The 18,656-nt window shown below is 36.9% G+C and overlaps 1 long non-coding RNA gene across 1 annotated transcript in view; it reads left to right on the plus strand.

Annotated features, from left to right (window-relative positions):
* Positions 1-18,656, plus strand: part of LOC131383398 (uncharacterized) — a 90,086-nt gene that overhangs the window by 2,349 nt on the left and 69,081 nt on the right. Inside the window, exon 2 of the long non-coding RNA XR_009213388.1 lies at positions 2,913-3,007. This is a non-coding gene — a long non-coding RNA (uncharacterized LOC131383398). The remainder of the gene's footprint in view (positions 1-2,912; positions 3,008-18,656) is intronic.

Here is an 18,656-nt window from a genome sequence, read left to right on the forward strand (position 1 = left end):
CGTGATGGCTCATGCCTGTAATTCCAGCACCATGGAAGGCTAAGGCAGGCGGATTACTTGAGGTCAGGAGTTTGAGACCAGCCTGGCCAACATGGTGAAACCCTGTCCCTACTAAAAATACAAAAATTAGCCAGACTTGGTGCGTGCCTAAAATCCCAGCTACTCTGGAGACTGAGACAGGAGAATTGCTTGAACCTGGGAGGATGACGTTGCAGTGAGCTGACATTGTGCCATGGCATGTCAGCCTGGGTGGCAGAGTGAGATTCCATCTTAAAAATCAAAATAACAACAACAACAACAACAAAATATCCTCAGAGACTATTATGAACACCTCTATGCACAAAAGCTAGAAATTCTGGAGAAAATGAATAAATTCATAGAAACACATATCTGTCAAGATTCAATCAGGAAGAAAATGAAACACTGAACAGACCAATATGGAGTTATGAAATTGAGTCAATAATAGTAACAATAAAACACCTACCAAACAAAAAAGCCTCAGAACAGACAGATTCACATCTGAATTCTGCAAGATGTACAAAGAACAGCTGGTACCAATTCTACTGAACCTATTTCAAAAATTGTGGTGAAAGGACTCTAACTCATTCTATGAAGCTAACATCACACTGATACCAAAACCTGGCAAAGACACAGTTATAAAAAAGGAAACTAGAAGCCAATATTCCTGAGGATCATAGATGCAAAAATCTTCAACAAAACACTAGCAAACCAAATCCAGCAGCACATTAAAAAGTTAATTCACCATGTTTAAGTATGCCTCATTCCTGGAATGCAAGGTTGGCTAACATATGCAAATCAATAATGTGATTCCTCAGATAAACAGAAACAAATATGATCATCTCAATATATACAGAGAAAACTTCTGATAAAATCCTACATCCCTTCATGATACAAACAACTCAATAAATATGCATCAAAAGAACATACTTGAAAATTGTAAGAGCTATTCATGACAAGGCCACAGTTAACATTCTACTGAATTGGCAAAAACTGGAGCATTCCCCTTGAGAACTGGAACAAGACAAGGATGCACACTCTTACCGCTCCTATTCAACATAGTCCTGGAAGTCCTAGCCAGAGCAATCAGGCAACAGAAAGAAATAAAAGACATCCAAATAGGAAAAGAAGAATTCAAACTATCTCTTTTCACAGACTGAATGATTTTATACCTTGAAAACGTTAAGAACTCCATCAAAAGGCTCCTAGAACTGATAAGAGACTTCAGCAATGTTTCAACATACAAAATCAACATATAAAAATTGATCTTATTTATATACACCACTAACATTCAAGCTGAGAGTTAAATCATGAATTCAGTCCCATTTAAAATAGCCACAAAAATTAAAACACCTAAGAATACATCTAACCAAGAAAGTGAAAGATCTCTGCAAAAAAAAACTGTGAAACACTGCTAAAAAAATCATAGATGACACAAACAACTGGAAAAACATTCCATGCCCAGAAGAATGTTAGAAGAATCAATATCATTAGAATCAATTAGAAGAATCAATATCATTAAAATGGCCATGCTTCCCAAAGCAATCTACAGAATAAATGCTTTTCCATCAAGCTACTGTCATTTTTCACAAAATTGGAAAAAAACTATTCTAAAATGCATATGGAACCAAAAAGAGCCCAAGTAGCCAAAGCAATCCTAAGTGAAAAGAACAAAGTTGGAGGCATCACAATAGCCATCTTCAAACTATGCTATACTATAGTAATCAAAATAACATGGCACTCATACAAAAACAGACATGTAGACCAATGGAGCAGAATAGAGAGTTCAGAAATAAAGCTACACATATAGCCATCTAATCTTCCACAAAATCAACAAAAATAAGCAATGGGAAAGGACTTCCTATTCAATAAATAGTGCTTGGATTGCTAACTAGCCATATGCAAAAGAATTAACTAGAACCCTTACGTTTCACAGTATACAAAAATTAATTCAAGGTGGATTAAAGGTTGAAATATAAAACCTCAAACTATAAGAAAACTAGAAGAAAACTTAGTAAACACCATTCTGGACATGGGCCTTGGGAAAAAAATATGACTAAGTCTTCAAAAGTCAAAAATTAACAAGTGCAACCTAATTAAACTAAAGAGCTTCTGCACAGCAAAAGAAGCTAGCAACAGAGTTAACAGACAATCTACAAAATGGCAGAAAATATTCACAAACCATACATCCAAGAAAGATCAAATATTCAGTATTTATAAGGAAATTAAACAATTGAACAAGCTAAAACCAAATAATCCCATTATAAAATGAGCAAAAGACATGAACAGACACTTCTTAAAAGAATACATAGAAGCAGCCAACAAGCATATGACAAAATGCTCATTATCACTAATCAGCAGAGAAATGCAAGTGAAAACCACAAAAAGATATGACTCATACGCGTTAGGTTAGCTAAGAAAATCAGACCAAAAAAATGGTGAAGATAGAGAGAAATTATAACATTTATTCCTTACTCATGAAATTGTAATTATAAGTGTTGTAGCCACTTTGGAAAACTGTTTGGCAAATCTCTAAATGTTAAAAACAGAGTTACCATATTTACTGTACGTATGTACATACTTCATATTTTCTGAATATTATGATGTTTCGATATCTTAAAAGTAAAAAAAAAATCTTTCTGGCTGGGTAGAGACTGTTCCTTCCAGGAGTTGGCAACTCTGGCTTTTTTTCATAATGCACAATAATTGTACATATTTATGGAGTATATGTAATATTTTGATACATGCATACGATGGATAAAGATCACATTATAGTATTTAGCATAGCCATGATCCCAAACATTTATCATTTGTTTGATAGCAATGTTGTGTTGGAAACATGTTAAATCATTTCTTCTAGTTATTTTGAAATATATAATACATTGTTGTTAAAGGTCCATTCCAAGATGGCTGAATAGGAAGAGCTCCTGTCTACAGCTCCCAGTGTGATTGACGCAGAAGACGGGTGATCTCTGCATTTCCAACTGAGGTACTGGTTAATCTCATTGGGACTGGTTGGACAGTAGGTGCAGCCCATGGAGGGTGTGCCAAAGCAGGGCAGGGCATCGCCTCACCCAGGAAGTGCAAGGGGTCAGGTTATTTCCCTTTCCTAGTCAAGGAAAGCCATGACAGACTGTAGCTGGAAAATTGGTACACTCTCGCCCAAATACTGCACTTTTCCCACAGTCTTAGCAACTGGCAGACTAGGAGATTCTCTCATGTGCCTGGCTCAGTGGGTCCCATGCCCATGGAGCCTTGCTCACTGCTAGCACAGCAGTCTGAGGTCCACCTGCAAGACTGCAACCAAGGAGGGGAAGGGGCATCCACCATTGCTGAGGCTTCAGTAGGTAAACAAAGTGGCCTGGAAGCTTGAACTGGGCGGAGCCCACTGCAGCTCAGCAAGGCCTACTCCCTCTATAGACTCCACCTCTGTGGGCAGGGCATAGCTGAACAAAAGGCAGCAAACAACTTCTGCAGACTTAAATGTCCCTGTCTGACAGCTCTGAAGAGAGCAGTGGTTCTCCCAGCATGGCTTTTGAGCTCTGAGAACAAAAAGATTGCCTCCTTAAGTGGGTCCCTGACCCTCATGTAGCCTAACTGGGAGACACCTCCCAGTAGGGACCAACAGACACCTCATATGGGTGGGGGCCCCTCTGGGATGAAGCTTCCAGGGGAAGGATCAGGCAGCAATATTTGCTGTTCTGTAGCCTCTGTTGGTGATACCCAAGCTGTTAGGGTCTGGAGTGGACCTCCAGCAAACTTAAACAGACTTGTAGCTGAGGGACCTTACTGTTAGAAGGAAGACTAACAAACAGAAAGGAATAGCATCAACTACTGTAGGAATTGTAAATGCAAACCGTTCACAGTCTTGCTCAGCTAAGGGGATAGTAAGGAAACAGTCTTTTAAATCTATGACTATTAAAGGCCAATTTTTCAGAATCATAGCAGGAGAAGGCAATCCTGGCAGTAATGCCCACATAGGTTGTATAACTGAATTAATGGCCCTTAAGTCAGTTAACATTCTCCATTTACTGATTTTTTTCTTGGTTACAAAAACTGGAGAATTCCAAGGGGAAAATGTTGGAGCTATGTGTCCTTTTTCTAATTGTTCAGTAACTAAGTCCTCTAAAGCCTCAGTTTCTCTTTACTTAGTGGCCGTTGTTCCATCCAAATTGGCTTATCTCTTAACCATTTTAAAGATATAGGTTCTGGAGGCGTAACAATGGCTGCCATCAAAAATGATATCCTAAACCTTGGTGGGAACTTTGTCTTTCCACTTGAAATGTTTCCTTCAAAATTTGTAAATTTTTTCCTAGCCCCATACCAGGGACATACCCCATTTCATTCATCATATGTTGACTTTGAGGGCTGTATAATTGCTCTGGAATTAGAACTTGTGCTCCCCATTGTTGTAATAAATCCCTTCCCCATAAATTTATAGGTACAGAAGTTATAATTGGTTGAATAGTCAAAGATTGTTCATTGGGCCATTCACAATGCAAAATAAAACTACTTCGATATACTTCAGGGGCTTTACCAACTCCAACTATGTTAAATTTAACAGGTTGAATTGGCCAAGTAGATGGCCAGTGCTGTGGAGAAATAATTGAAATGTCGACTCCTGTATCTACCAAACCTTTAAATTTCTTTCCCTGAATAGTTGTTTCACAGGTAGGACGTTTATGAGTAATTTGATTCACCCAGTAAGCTGCTGTGCCTTGTTTATTTGTGCTTCAAAATCCTCCTGTTCGTTTAGTTTCGCTTTTCCACATTTCCACATTCAGCACAATCAGGAGCTGTGCTATATGCTCTCCTGGCTCTGCTTTCCAGGGAACAGAAGTAGATATAACAATTTGAATTTCCCCATTGTAATCTGAATCAGTGACTCCTGTATGTACTTGCACTCCTTTTGAACTTAAACTAGATCAACCTAGAAGTAATCCTACAGTTTCTGCTCGCAACATCTGACTAGAGATAGCAACATTCTTTAACAGTCCCATTACAAAAGGAGAACCTGGTCCATATTGATTAATAGCTTATTTAAATTCTTTGAGTAATTCAAAAGGAAAGGGCTCAAATGTAGCTATAATATTTCCCTGTTGATCTGGGGGTGTGGGTAACCTAACAGGGAACTGCCAAGCGTCTATATCACCCTCTCATCTAGCTTGCTGAATTCCTGCCTGAATAGAACTGAGAGCAGTCACTCAAGGCGCTGCTTGAATAGTCACTGGGGCAACTACTTCTCACCTAGTATCCTCAAGAAAAGAAAGATCTGCAGGGTCAGGCCACTCTTTTTCTTCAAAATAATGAGGGGGTGCAAAAGGGTAGGAACAAACCTCTTCCTCCTTTGCCGCTTTAGCTTTAGCTGGGAAAGAAACCTGCTCTGTCATATCTTCTGTTACTTCTTTATACTCTCCTTCCTCCTCATCATCAGTGTGAAAAGGTTCCAAGGTGGAATGAACCAGAGCCCACACTTGTCCCATTATTACCTTGATGCTTATGAGCTCCCCTTCTTACTCACCATAGGGATTGCTTGAGAGTACTCGGGTGTCCTCTAGCTTAGTTCCATGTTCTCCACCTGTCACTCTGGTGACCCTTAAATATGGATTCAAGCCCCATGTATGGGCACCACTTGCCGAGACCAGCTCAGTCGTGGAGACCCTAACCCAGTGGCACTAGAGGAATTAAAGACACACACACAGAAATTTAGAGTGCAGAGTGGGAATCAGGGTGCTGACAGCCTTCAGAGCTGAGAGCCATGAACGGAGTTTTACCCACAAATTTATTGACAGCAAGTCAGTGATAAGCCTTGTTTCTATAGATTATAGATTAACTTAAATGGGAAACAAAGGGATGGGCTTTAGCTAGTTATCTGCAGCAGGAACATGTCCTTAAGGCACAGATCACTCATGCTATTGTTTATGGTTCACCCAATACAGGGGCACCCAGATTCATAAAGGAAGTCCTTAGAGACCTACAAAGAGACTTAGACTCCCACACAATAATACTGGGAAACTTTAACACCTCACTGTCAATATTAGACAGACCAATGAGACAGAAGGTTAAGAAAGATATCCAGGACTTCAACTCAGCTCTAGACCTAACAGACCTAATAGATGTCTACAGAACTCTACACACCAAATCAACAGAATATACATTTTTCTTAGCAGCACATTGCACTTATTCTAAAATTGACCACATAATTGGTAGTAAAACACTCCTCAGCCAATGCAAAAGAACAGAAATCACAAAAAAACTGTCTCTCAGACCACAGGGCCATGAAATTAGAACTCAGGATTAAGAAACTCACTCAAAACCACACAACAATATGAAAATTGAACAACCTACTCCTGAGTGACAACTGGGTAAATAATAAAATGAAGGCAGAAATAAATATGTTCTTTGAAACCAGTGAGAACAAAGACACAATGTACCAGAGTCTCTGGGACACATTTGAAGCAGTGTGTAGAGGGAAATTTATAGCACTAAATGCCCACAAGATAAAGCAGGAAACATCTAAAATCAACTCCCTAACATCAAAATTAAAAGAACTAGAGAAGCAAGAGCAAACACATTCAAAAGCTAGCAGAAGGCAAGAAATAACTGAGATCAGAGCAGAACTGAAGGAGACAGAGATATTAAAAAACTCTTCAAAAAATCACTGAATCCAGGAGCTGGATTTTTGAAAAGATCAACAAAATTGATAGACCTCTAGCAAGACTAATAAAGAAGAAAAGAGAAAAGAATCAAATAGACACAATAAAAAAGGATAAAGGGGATATCACCACCGATCCCACAGAAATACAAACTACCATCTGAGAATACTGTAAACACCTCTATGCAAATAAACTAAAATATCTAGAAGAAGTGAAAAAATTCCTGGACACATACACCCTCCCAAGACTAAATCAGGAAGAGGTTGAATCTCTGAATAGACAAATAACAGATTCTGAAATTGAGGCAATAATTAATAGCCTGCCAACCAAAAAAAGTCCAGGACCAGATGGATTCACAGCCGAATTCTACCAGAGGTACAAAAATGGGCTGGTACCATTCCTTCTGAAACTATTCCAATCAATAGAAAAAGAGGGAATCCTCCCTAACTCATTTTATGAGGCCAGCATCATCCTGATACCAAAGCCTGGCAGAGACACAACCAAAAAAGAGAATTTTAGACCAATATCCCTGATGAACATTGATGCAAAAACCCTCAATAAAATACTGGCAAATCAAATCCAGAAGCACATCAAAAAGCTTATCCACCATGATCAAGTTGGCTTCATTCCTAGGATGAAAGAGTGGTTCAACATACACAAATCAATGAACGTAATCCATCACATAAACAGAAGCAATGACAAAAACCACATGATTATGTCAATAGATGCAGAAAAGGCCTTCAAAAAAATTCAACAGCCCTTCATGCTAAAAACTCTCAATAAACTAGGTATTGATGGAACATACCTCAAAATAATAAGAGCTGTTTATGACAAACCCACAGCCAATATCATACTGAATGGACAAAAACTGGAAGCATTCCCTTTGAAAACCAAGGGCACAAGACAAGGATGCCCTCTCTCACCACTCCTATTCAATATAGTGTTGGAAGTTCTGGCCAGGGCAATCAGGAAAGAGAAACAAATAAGGGGTATTCAATTAGGAAAAGAGGAAGTCAAATTTTCCCTGCTTGCAGATGACATGATTGTACATTTAGAAAACCCCATTATCTCAGTCCCAAATCTCCTTAAGCTGATAAGCAACTTCAGCAAAATTTCAGGATACAAAATCAATGTGCAAAAATTACAAGTATTCCTATACACCAATAACAGACAGAGAGCCAAATCATGAGTGAACACCCATTCACAATTACTACAAAGAGAATAAAATACCTGGAAATCCAATTTACAAGGGACATGAAGGACCTCTTCAAAGAGGACTATGAACCACTTCTCAAAAAAATAAAAGAGGACACAAACAAATGGAAGAATATTCCATGCTTATGGATAGGAAGAATCAATATCGTGAAAATGGTCATACTGCCCAAGGTATTTTATAGATTCAGTGCCATCCCCATCAAGCTACCAATAACTTTCTTCAAGTTAAAGTAGAATTGGAAAATCTACTTTAAAGTTCATATGGAATAAAAAAAGAGCCTGCATAGCCAAGACAATCCTAAGCAAAAAGAACAAAACTGGAGGCATCACGCTACCTGACTTCAAACTGTACTACAAGGCTACAGCAACCAAAACAGCATGGTACTTGTAGCAAAACAGATATATAGACCAATGGAACAGAACAGAGGCCTCAGAAATAATGCCAATCTACAACTATCTGATCTTTGACAAACCGGACAAAAACAAGAAATGGGGAAAGAATTTCCTATTTAATAAATGGTGCTGGGAAAACTGGCTAACCATATGTAGAAAGCTGAAACTGGATCCTTTCCTTACCCCTTATACAAAAATTAATTCAAGATGGATTAAAGACTTAAATGTAAGACCTAAAACTATAAAAACCCTAGAAGAAAACCTAGGTAATACCATTCAGGACATAGGCATGGGCAAAGACGTCATGACTTAAACACCAAAAGCAATGGCAACAAATGCCAAAATAGACAAATGGGATCTAATTAAACTAAAGAGCTTCTACACATCAAAAGAACTTACCATCAGAGTGAATATGCAACCTACAGAATGGGAGAAAATTTTTGCGATCTATCCATCTGACAAAGGGCTAATATCCAGAATCTACAAAGAACTTAAACAAATTTACAAGAAAATAACCCCATCAAAAAGTAGGTGAATGATATGAACAGACACTTCTCAAAAGAAGACATTTATGCAGCCAACAGACACATGAAAAAATGCTCATCATCACTGGCCATCAGAGAAATGCAAATCAAAACCACAATGTGATACCATCTCATGCCAGTTAGAATGACAATCATTAAAAAGTCAGTAAACAACAGATGCTGGAGAGGATGTGGAGAAATAGGAACACTTTTACACTGCTAGTGGCAGTGTAAATTAGCTCATCCATTGTGGAAGACATTGTGGCGATTCCTCAAGGATCTAGAACTAGAAATACCATTTGACCCAACAATCCCATTACTGGGTATATACCCAAAGGATTATAAATCATGCTACTATAAAGACACATGCACACATACGTTTATTGCGGCACTATTCACAATAGCAAAGACTTAGAACCAACCCAAATGTCCGTCAGTGATAGACTGGATTAAGAAAATGTGGCACATATACACCATCGAATACTATGCAGCCATAAAAATGGATGAGTTCATGTCTGATGAGTTCATGTCCTTTGCAGGGATGTGGATGAACCTGGAAACCATCATTCTCAGCAAACTATCACAATGACAGAAAACAAAACACTGCATGTTCTCACTCATAGGTGGGAATTGAACAAGGAGAATACTTGGACACAGGGTAGGGAACATCACATACCGGGGCTTGTTGCGGGGGGTGGGGGCTTGGGGGAGGGATAGCATTAGGAGAAATACCTAATGTAAATGACAAGTTAATGGGTGCAGCAAACCATCATGGAACATGTATACCTATGTAACAAACCTGTGCGTTGTGCACATGTACTGTAGAACTTAAAGTATAATAATAATAATAATACATTATTGCTAACTAGTTACCCTGCTGTGCAGAAAACTAACAGTGTGTTTGTAGTGTGGTATTGAACACTAGAAGTTATTCCTTCTACCTTACCGTGTGTTTGTACCCATGATACAAACCTCCATTAATCCCCTCCACCCTTTCCAGCCTTTGATAACCATCATCCTTCTGTCTACATTCATGATATCAACTTTTTAGCTCCCACATGTGAGTGAGAACATACAATATTTGTCTTTCTGTGCCTGGCTTATTTCATAATAATTTCCATTGCTATCTATGTTGCCGCAAATGACAAGATTTCATTCTTTTTCATGGCAAAATAGTAGTCCATCATGTAGAAATACCACATTGTCTTTATCCATTCACCTGTTGATGGAAACAGGTTAATTCCATATCTTGGCTGTTATGAATACTGTTGCAATAAACATGAGAGTAAAAGTATCCCTTTGATATACGGATTTCCTTTTCTTTGTGTGAATACCCAATAATGAGAATGCTGGATCATATGGTACTTCTGTGATTAGTTTTTTGAGAAACCTCCATATGGTTTTCCATAATGGCTATACTAATTTACATTGCCACCAATGATGTCTATATGTGTTCTGTTTTCTCCACATCCTCACCAGCATTTGTTATTTTTTACCTCTTTGATAATAGCTATTCTAACTAGAGTGAGCTGATATTGTGGTTTTGATTTGTGTTTCCCTGATGATTAGTGATGTTGAGCATTTACTTATGCAATTTTGGCCAATTTTAAGTCTTTTTTTGAGAACTATCTATTCAGATATTTTTTCCACTTTCTAATGGGATTATTTGGTATTTTTTTGCTTTTGAGTTCATTGAGTTCTTTGTGTATTCTAAATATTAGGCCCTTGTGAGATGCATAACTTACAAATATTTTCTCCCATCCTACAGGTTGTCTTTTCACTCTGTTGATGGTTTCCTTTGGTGTGCAGAAGCTTTCTTAGTTTAACATAGTCCTATTTGTCTGTTTTTGGTTTTGTGCCAGTGCTTTTGAGGTCTTGCCAAAAAAAGACTTTGTCTATACCAGTGTCCTAAAGTGTTTTCTTTATGTTTTTTTTTCTATTAGTTTTATGGTTTCAGGTCATATGTTTAAATCTTTAATCTATTTTGATTTTATTTTTGTATATGGTGAGGGATTGGAGTCTAGTTTCATTCTTCTGCCTATGAAATATCCAGTTTTTCCAGAACCATTTACTGAGAGGTTATAACAACCTAGCCAAAAGCCTATCTTTTATGTGCAAACTAACCAGTCCAGAAACATACCTCCACTACCTGGCCAGTAAACCCCAAGAGGCAATAATCCTCTGTCTTAATCATCCCAGGGCCAGATGCCAAGCAACTAGGAAGCATAAAACTATTCCATACTTTGTAAAGTTATTCAGGCTTGCCAGTCCTACACTGTTCACCTTGCCTTGTCTTGCTTTTTCCATGGAAACCCCAATAAAGGTCATTGCCTAATCTTTCCCCTTATTCCTGCCTTCTGTCTCCCAACCACACTTCTTTTTCCCACATAGTCATGTGTGGTAATATGGTTTGGCTCTGTGTCTCCACCCAAATCTCATGCTGATTTGGGAGAGGAACCTGGTGGGAGGTGATTGGATCATGGGGGCAGATTTCGCCCTTGCTGTTCTCATGATAGTGAGTGAGTTATCATGAAATCTGGTTGTTTAAAAGTGTGTAGCACTTCCCCACTTGCCCTCTCTCCTACTGGCCATGTGAAGTAGTGCTTGCCTACCCTTCACCTCCTACCAAGACTGTAAGTTTTCCGAGGCCTCCCCAGCCATGCTTCCTGCACAGCCTGTGGAACTGTGAACCAATTAAACCTCTTATCTTTATAAATTATCCAGTCTCAGGTAGTTCTTTATAGCAATGTGAGAAGGGACTAATGTGGTGTGCTGTTTCTCCTGTTTCTAGGACCTGTGAGTATAATGAACCTTGTTTTCCCTGAGCCTCTTCTCTGTCCCCTATTGTGGCCACACCTGGCTGACCACTTCATAAAATAATATAAAACATCATATAATCCAGGAATCTACTCCTAGTTATATATTCAAGAGAAATGAAACCATAAATCTACACTAAAACTATTTATAGCAGGTTTATTCATAGTAGTAAATAAGTAGAAAGCACCCAAATATTCACCAATGAATAAATAAAATATATCTTTACGATGAAATATGTTTCATCAATTAAAATAAAATTGAGTACTAATATGTATTATGTCATGGATAAATCGTGGAAACATTATGCTAAGTGAATAAATCCAGCCACAAAAGACAATATGTGGCACAGTTTCATTCATGTGAAATGACCCAAATAGGCCAATCTGTAAAGATAGAAAGCAGACTAGTGGTTTCCAGGGGCTAATTGTGCTGGGAATAGGGAGTGACCTCTAATATGTATGAGATTTCTTGTTTGGATGGTAATGAACTGTTGTAAAATTAGATAGTGGTGATGACTGCACAACTCTGTGAATGTTATTAAAACCATGGAATTGTGCAAATTAAAAGGGTTAATTTTATTGTCTGTAAATATATTTTAATAGCACTGTTGATAGAGAAATAGCTATAAACTAACATTTATGAACCATGTAATGCTGAAACTTAACCTGTCTGAAATTCAGTTTTTTAGCTAGAAAGTAAAAATTTTAATGCCTCCTTTTATCTCAGAAATTTAAGTATCATGACAGTTAAAAACCTGTGCAAATATGCCTTGCAAATTGTGATACCTTCAAAAAATTTAAGCTATTATTATTATTGACCAACTTATCAAATAAATACTGTTAAGTTCTCATTTGGTTGCTTAAACTCCTTCTGGGATGAGTTATATTCATGTATTATTTATTTATCTTAGAAAAATTTAAATATATTTCCTTTGGGTTTTTCATCACATTGAAAGTATAATAATATTTGAATCAGGCTTTTTAAAGTTGATATCTTGATTAATGGATATTTCTTTAGATTCTGCTTTAGAGAACATGTAAGGACTGGACATCATGGGGGCTATAAAAACACAAAATGTTGCTCTTTCCAAGTGCAGATATAAAATTTTGAATGTATACATATATCTCTGTGTGTGTGTGTGTATAAATACATGCTTTACATGTAGGCACACATACATATTAGAACAAAATAATTGCCATTCTGTTTAAAAAGTTTATATATTTGGTCTATCTATGTGCAAGTTCTAAAAAATATTTAAGAACTCTTTTAGGGAACATGTAAAAAAACACTTTATGATTTATTAAAATTCCTGTTTTTCTATCCATTTGATTGGTAAAACAGGGAAAAGTTCAACAATACTAAATATCAATAATGATATGGAGTACTGAGGAATCATAAACTCTGTTGGTGACCATATCATTTTGCACTATAAAAATATAGTTAAAAACTACATTTTAACTATATTTTAGCCAAAGAATATATATATAATTGACTTCCTTAAAGCCATGTTAATAAAGAGGTTTTGAAAAACAGATTTTTTATTTTTGTTTTGTCTGATTGATAAGAATCTTTCATGTGAGGTTACTTTGAAATAATACAATCCTTAACCTCATTTGCTTCTCCCACCTTTTTTCATAAATATACATAATATATATAACTACTTGTCCCCTACCATGTCTGCATAGATGTGACATTCCTTAATCTCTTTGTCCCACAATGAATTTGTAGATTAAAGAAATAAACGGAAAGCAGTTTAGAGATTATTCTAGTGTGATTGTATGCACAACCTTGTACACTCTATGAAAGCAGAAGAATGCATTTTTAAGCCTTCTTTAGCAACCTGTCAAACTTAATTTGTGTCAATTATATTGCTGTTGATAGGCACTCTCAAGGTGGAGAATCATAGAGTACATTTTAGTTTGCCAAGACTCATTTTTCTTCAAGGAAAAGTATTGTCCAGCTTATTTTTTTAACTACTGAAAGTTGTCATACCTTGATCCATAATACCACATGAATACAAATTCATCTTTATAATACATAATTACTTCCTAGACCTTGACTTTGCAGACTCTTTTTGTCCTGAGGATATAATGCTCAAAAGGTTTTTTTTTTCCTCAGCGTAACATCATTAACTCTGAAAAGAAGCAGTCTTTCTGAGAAGGATGAGGTATTACCCTCTATGAAGAGTACTTGATAAGAATTCCTCACACTTGAGATTGAAAAAAGAAAAAAAAACATTATTTTTGGTCTGAAATATCACCCACCCATTCACAACATGTCAAAAGAGACTACTGCTGGCTGCATTAGTCAATTTTTTGGAGCCATCTGCCCACACTGTGGGATATAGTACAGCCAGAATGAGCACTGCAGGTACCTGAGAAAATGCCAGAAGTGGTCTTAGTCAAGATAATTCATTGGCTGGTAGAAAGAGAATTCCGTGGCTTATAGGACATAGAGATTGAAAACTGAGAACAGTTGCCCTTTAAAAAGTGTCATGTTGCCCTGAGTTCTTGTACATGTCTTTTGGCCCATAAGATTTATATCTCTCTGTCTCTTCAAAGTGTCAATTATAGTATTTTTGAGTGAATTTCTATCTGACTGAAAGAACTAAGTATCCTGCTGCAAATGAACACCCTATGTATCTCTGACTAAATTGACTACCTAATAAGAGCAAAGCAAATGAGGAGGAAAAGCATATTTTATCTATTTTAGGCTTGTTGCCTGATTTTACTAAGTGCAATATGTTTCCTGTTAGTCTTTCAATATATGTATTTATTTTTAGAACTGCTTATAGATACATCCATGTCCCCTCATTCAAAATAGTATTAGCAGGAAATTACCTGTATGTTGGTTATCTTGACTAATAGCCTTAATTTAGCCTTCGATTTTTAGTTCTGCAACGTTTCTCAACAGACCTCTATGTTAATATGTTTAAACAGTTTTTTCAGTTAATTATTTCAGATTCTTTAATAGCTTAAAAAGGTATTTTAATTTTACAAATTTACATTAGTTCAACAAGTAGTAAATATCATGCCAATCTGAGCTCTATTTATTATTATCTTGAAATTATAGAAGTGGCTAGGAAATTTCTGAGTTTAGTTGAAATATAGTACATCATATGGTATTGAGTATACATTTGTTAATTTTTCTACTCCTTTTCTTACACTTTTATGAGGTTTTTGGTTTGTTTTTCTTTAGTGCTTGCTATGTCTCTGTAGTGCTCTGGGAGGTAAAAGGAATTCATGTATAAAATATAGACACTATTCTCTAGATCTTACTGCATACTACAGTTGAGTAGTCTGGAATAATACACTGAAAAAATTAAAGAACTTTGTAAGAAATAAATATTAGTATATTTAATATTCTATATTTATATTATGAGATATAATTTCTTTTCTTTTTTTTTTTTTGAGATGGAGTCTTGCACTGTTGCCCAGGCTGGAGTGCAATGGTGCAGTCTCAACTCACTGCAACCTCTTCCTCCTGGGTTCAAGTGATTCTTCTGCCTCAGCCTCCCGAGTAACTGGGATTGCAGGCACCCACCACCATGCCCGGCTAATTTTTTGTATTTTTAGTAGAGACAAGGTTTCACTATGTTGTGCAGGCTGATCTCAAACCCCTGACCTCATGATCTGCCTGCCTCGTCCTCCCAAAGTGCTGGGATTACAGGTGTGAGCCACCGCACCCAGCCCATGAGACATAATTTCTATAAAAGAAGAGAAAATTGTTCTTAACTAAAAGATCTGGGATTCTTTCCTTGATTCATGAACAACTGCTTTGAGCCTTTATTCCAATAAAACAATATGCATTTAATGTTAAATGGCTTGTTACAGTTTTTATAAGTTACTCAAGATGCTTGATATTAGTTAAACATTTATATAAATCAGTGGATATTTGGGTTTTTTCAAATACTCATATAACTAAATATACACATACATATTATATAATCTCTATTATACATTATATTATATAGTGTATATATGTGTGTGTGTATGCATGCAGCTACTATTTAGAACCATCATTTATACAGAATGCTGATTATTATAGATGATAAGTGTTGGCTAAAAAAAGATAACTCATTTGAAGAGGAGATCTCAGTGTGCTTCACTACTGAAAACATTTTGGTTCATCTTGAAGCAAAAATAAACAAGGTTGAAATGATCTATTTAATTGTATCAGACTGATCTATTTCAGAAAACATTGCTCCATTTCCACTGTTCAAAATTGTTTTTTACTCCTAAACTCACAGCAGTTAAGGAAAATTGTGTGACCTTTCTCACACAATTGCTATAATTAATAAAACTGACAATTATTGGTTCCAAGAAATGAATATCATTTCCTTATAAATGTCTTACCAAGGTCCTGGCAGAAGGCATGGCACTCCAATTTTTATAATGAGAAAGTAGTACCTACAAATGGGGAGACAATTCTTTTTATGTAATTTATATGAAAAATACTTTCTATTAAAGCAATAGTAAAGATAATAGTTGGTCTTAGTAACTTTACCCAAAACCTCAGAATGTAATCTTATTTGGAAATAGGATCTTTGCAAATGTAGTTAAGGTAGGGATCAGGATGAAATCATGCTGAATTAGGGTGGATCATAAATACAATGTAAGTGTTCTTTTAACAAACAGAAAAAGAAAACTGAGACACACACAAAAAAAGGCTACGTGAAGATGGAGGCAGAGGTTAAAGTGATGCCACAGTAAAACAAGAGATGCCAAGGATTGCTGGGGAGGGACCACCAGAAGATAGAAAGGGGCAAGGAACTATTTCAAGAAAGATTCTTCTCTAGACCTTTTGAGAGCGCATGGCCCTGACAATAAATTTGTTTCAGACTTCTAGTCTCCACAAATGCAATAGAATAAATCGATAAATCTCTGTTGTTTTAAGTCACCAAGTTTGTGGTAATTTTTATGACATCCCTAGGAAACAAATATAGTGATGTAGCACAAGTTGAGCCATATTTTGCCTCAAATAGGTTTTGACATCCTGGTTTCTGACTCTTAATCACACTTCATGGATGAACTACACAATTCCACCCATTCCTCCACTTGTGTACCTAGTCCTAATGCTCATCCGTCTCCGTAGAAATGTGGTTCTAGGTCTTCTTGTTCTTATTGAGTTTTCCTATCTACTGGATCAATTACCTTAACTTTAATATATCCTGTGAAGAAAGAGAAAGTCCTAATTCCACCCCTTGACTCCACATTTCCCTCCAACTAACATTTCTTCTCTCTCCTTTTTTACACAAAACTTTTCTGTATTCACGGTCCACAATTAGCTTTGTCTCATTGTCTCTTGAACCACTCCAGACAAGTATTGTTCCCATTATTCCGCAAAAAGTTTTTGTCAAGATAACTACCACATTGTCAAATTCACTGGTAAACTCTTTTTGTCTTTTGTCTTCTCCATACCATTTGTTAACAGATTTTAAATGCCATTTGAAATACATTCTTCACTTTTTTAGTAGGACCATGTTCTCAATTTTCCTTTCATTTTAATATCTTCTTCTGACTTGGCCTGAACACTCTTTCCCGGACCTCTAAATGGTGTAGTGCTCAAGCCTCAGTCCTCATATCTCTTTTTTTCATTACCTATCCTCTTTTTCCTGGCAATCTCACTCAGCTTCAAGGCTTTAAATCCCCCATATTCTGATTTCTCTAGAATTTAAATATCAAGCCTAAACTAGAACTGACTATAAATAAGTAACAAAGTAAGAGGCCAGGCAGTGGCTCATGTCTGTAATCCCAGCACTTTGAGAGGCTGAGGCGGGTGGATTACTTGAGGTGAGGAGTTTGAGACCAGCCTGGCCAACATGGTGAAACCCCGTCTCTACTTAAAAATACAAAAATTAGCTGGGCGTGGTGGTGCACACCTGTAATCCCAGCTACTCAGGAAGCTGAGACAGAAGAATCACTTGATCCTGGGAGGTGGAAGTTGCAGCGAGCTAGGATCATGCCATTGCAAGACTCTGTCTCAAAAAAACCCAAATAAGTGAGTAACATGGGTTTTTGGAGTATAACATTTAAAAGCTTAGAATTATACTGAGACTAAAAATCAGGTTTCTAACCAATAAGATACAGAAACAGAAGCCTGACTATAATTTTTTAAATTGCTTCACTTATTCATGAGGATGGGTATTAAGAAAAGAAATTGAAGATAGTTTTGGGATTCCACAAGTATTACAGAAATTGCTTAATTGAGGCAGAGACGGCTGGATTCGTTTCTTTCTGCTTTACTACTGAAGAAACTTTAATGTTCTTCAAGGTTCTAATGCAAACTATTATAGAAACACATTTCCCAATCTTCTGAAAAGGCATGTAACTAAGACAGCCAATCACATTCAGCAAAACTGTGTTCTGCAAAGAAAAGAATAAATGCTTCCTCCCTTCTTCCTCATTTTAGCTGTCTTGAACATGAATACAATGCCTCAAGCATCAGCAGCTATATCTTAGCCCAGGAGGTGTCCTTGAGGATACAGGTCACCACGGCTCACCAAAAAGAGAGAAAGAAATTGTGTCTCTGGTGGCCTCCTGGATCCAAAATACCAGCCTTGAAATACTTTCCTGCCTGGTATGTTCATGTTCCTGTCTTTAAGCTTCCATTACTTTAACCAAACCTGATCCTAACTGGTACTTTACTTTGTATCTGAAAGGAAAGTGCTTCAGGTAATATAAAAACTGAATTTGGCTAAATAAAAGATTTGAGGCATTAGAAGCACTGATGACTGATTTTGTAGGCTGAGAAACTTTACTAATCTGTAATATGTTTTACAGATTACTATACATTAGAAGTCTTTCTTCATACTTATCAGTAAGAGCGATAATTGAGGCCAGGCGTGGTTGCTCATGCTTGCAACCTCAGCACTTTGGGACTTTGGGAGGCTGAGGCAAGCGGGTCACCTGAGGTCAGAAGTTTGACACCAGCCTGGCCAAAATGGCAAAACCCCATCTCTACTAAAAATACAAAACTTAGCAGGGCATGATGACACGTGCCTGTAATCCCAGCTACTCGGGAGGCTGAGGCA

This window comes from Hylobates moloch, unplaced genomic scaffold (genome assembly GCF_009828535.3).
Source record: "Hylobates moloch isolate HMO894 unplaced genomic scaffold, HMol_V3 SCAFFOLD_4, whole genome shotgun sequence".
Lineage (NCBI taxonomy): Eukaryota > Metazoa > Chordata > Mammalia > Primates > Hylobatidae > Hylobates > Hylobates moloch.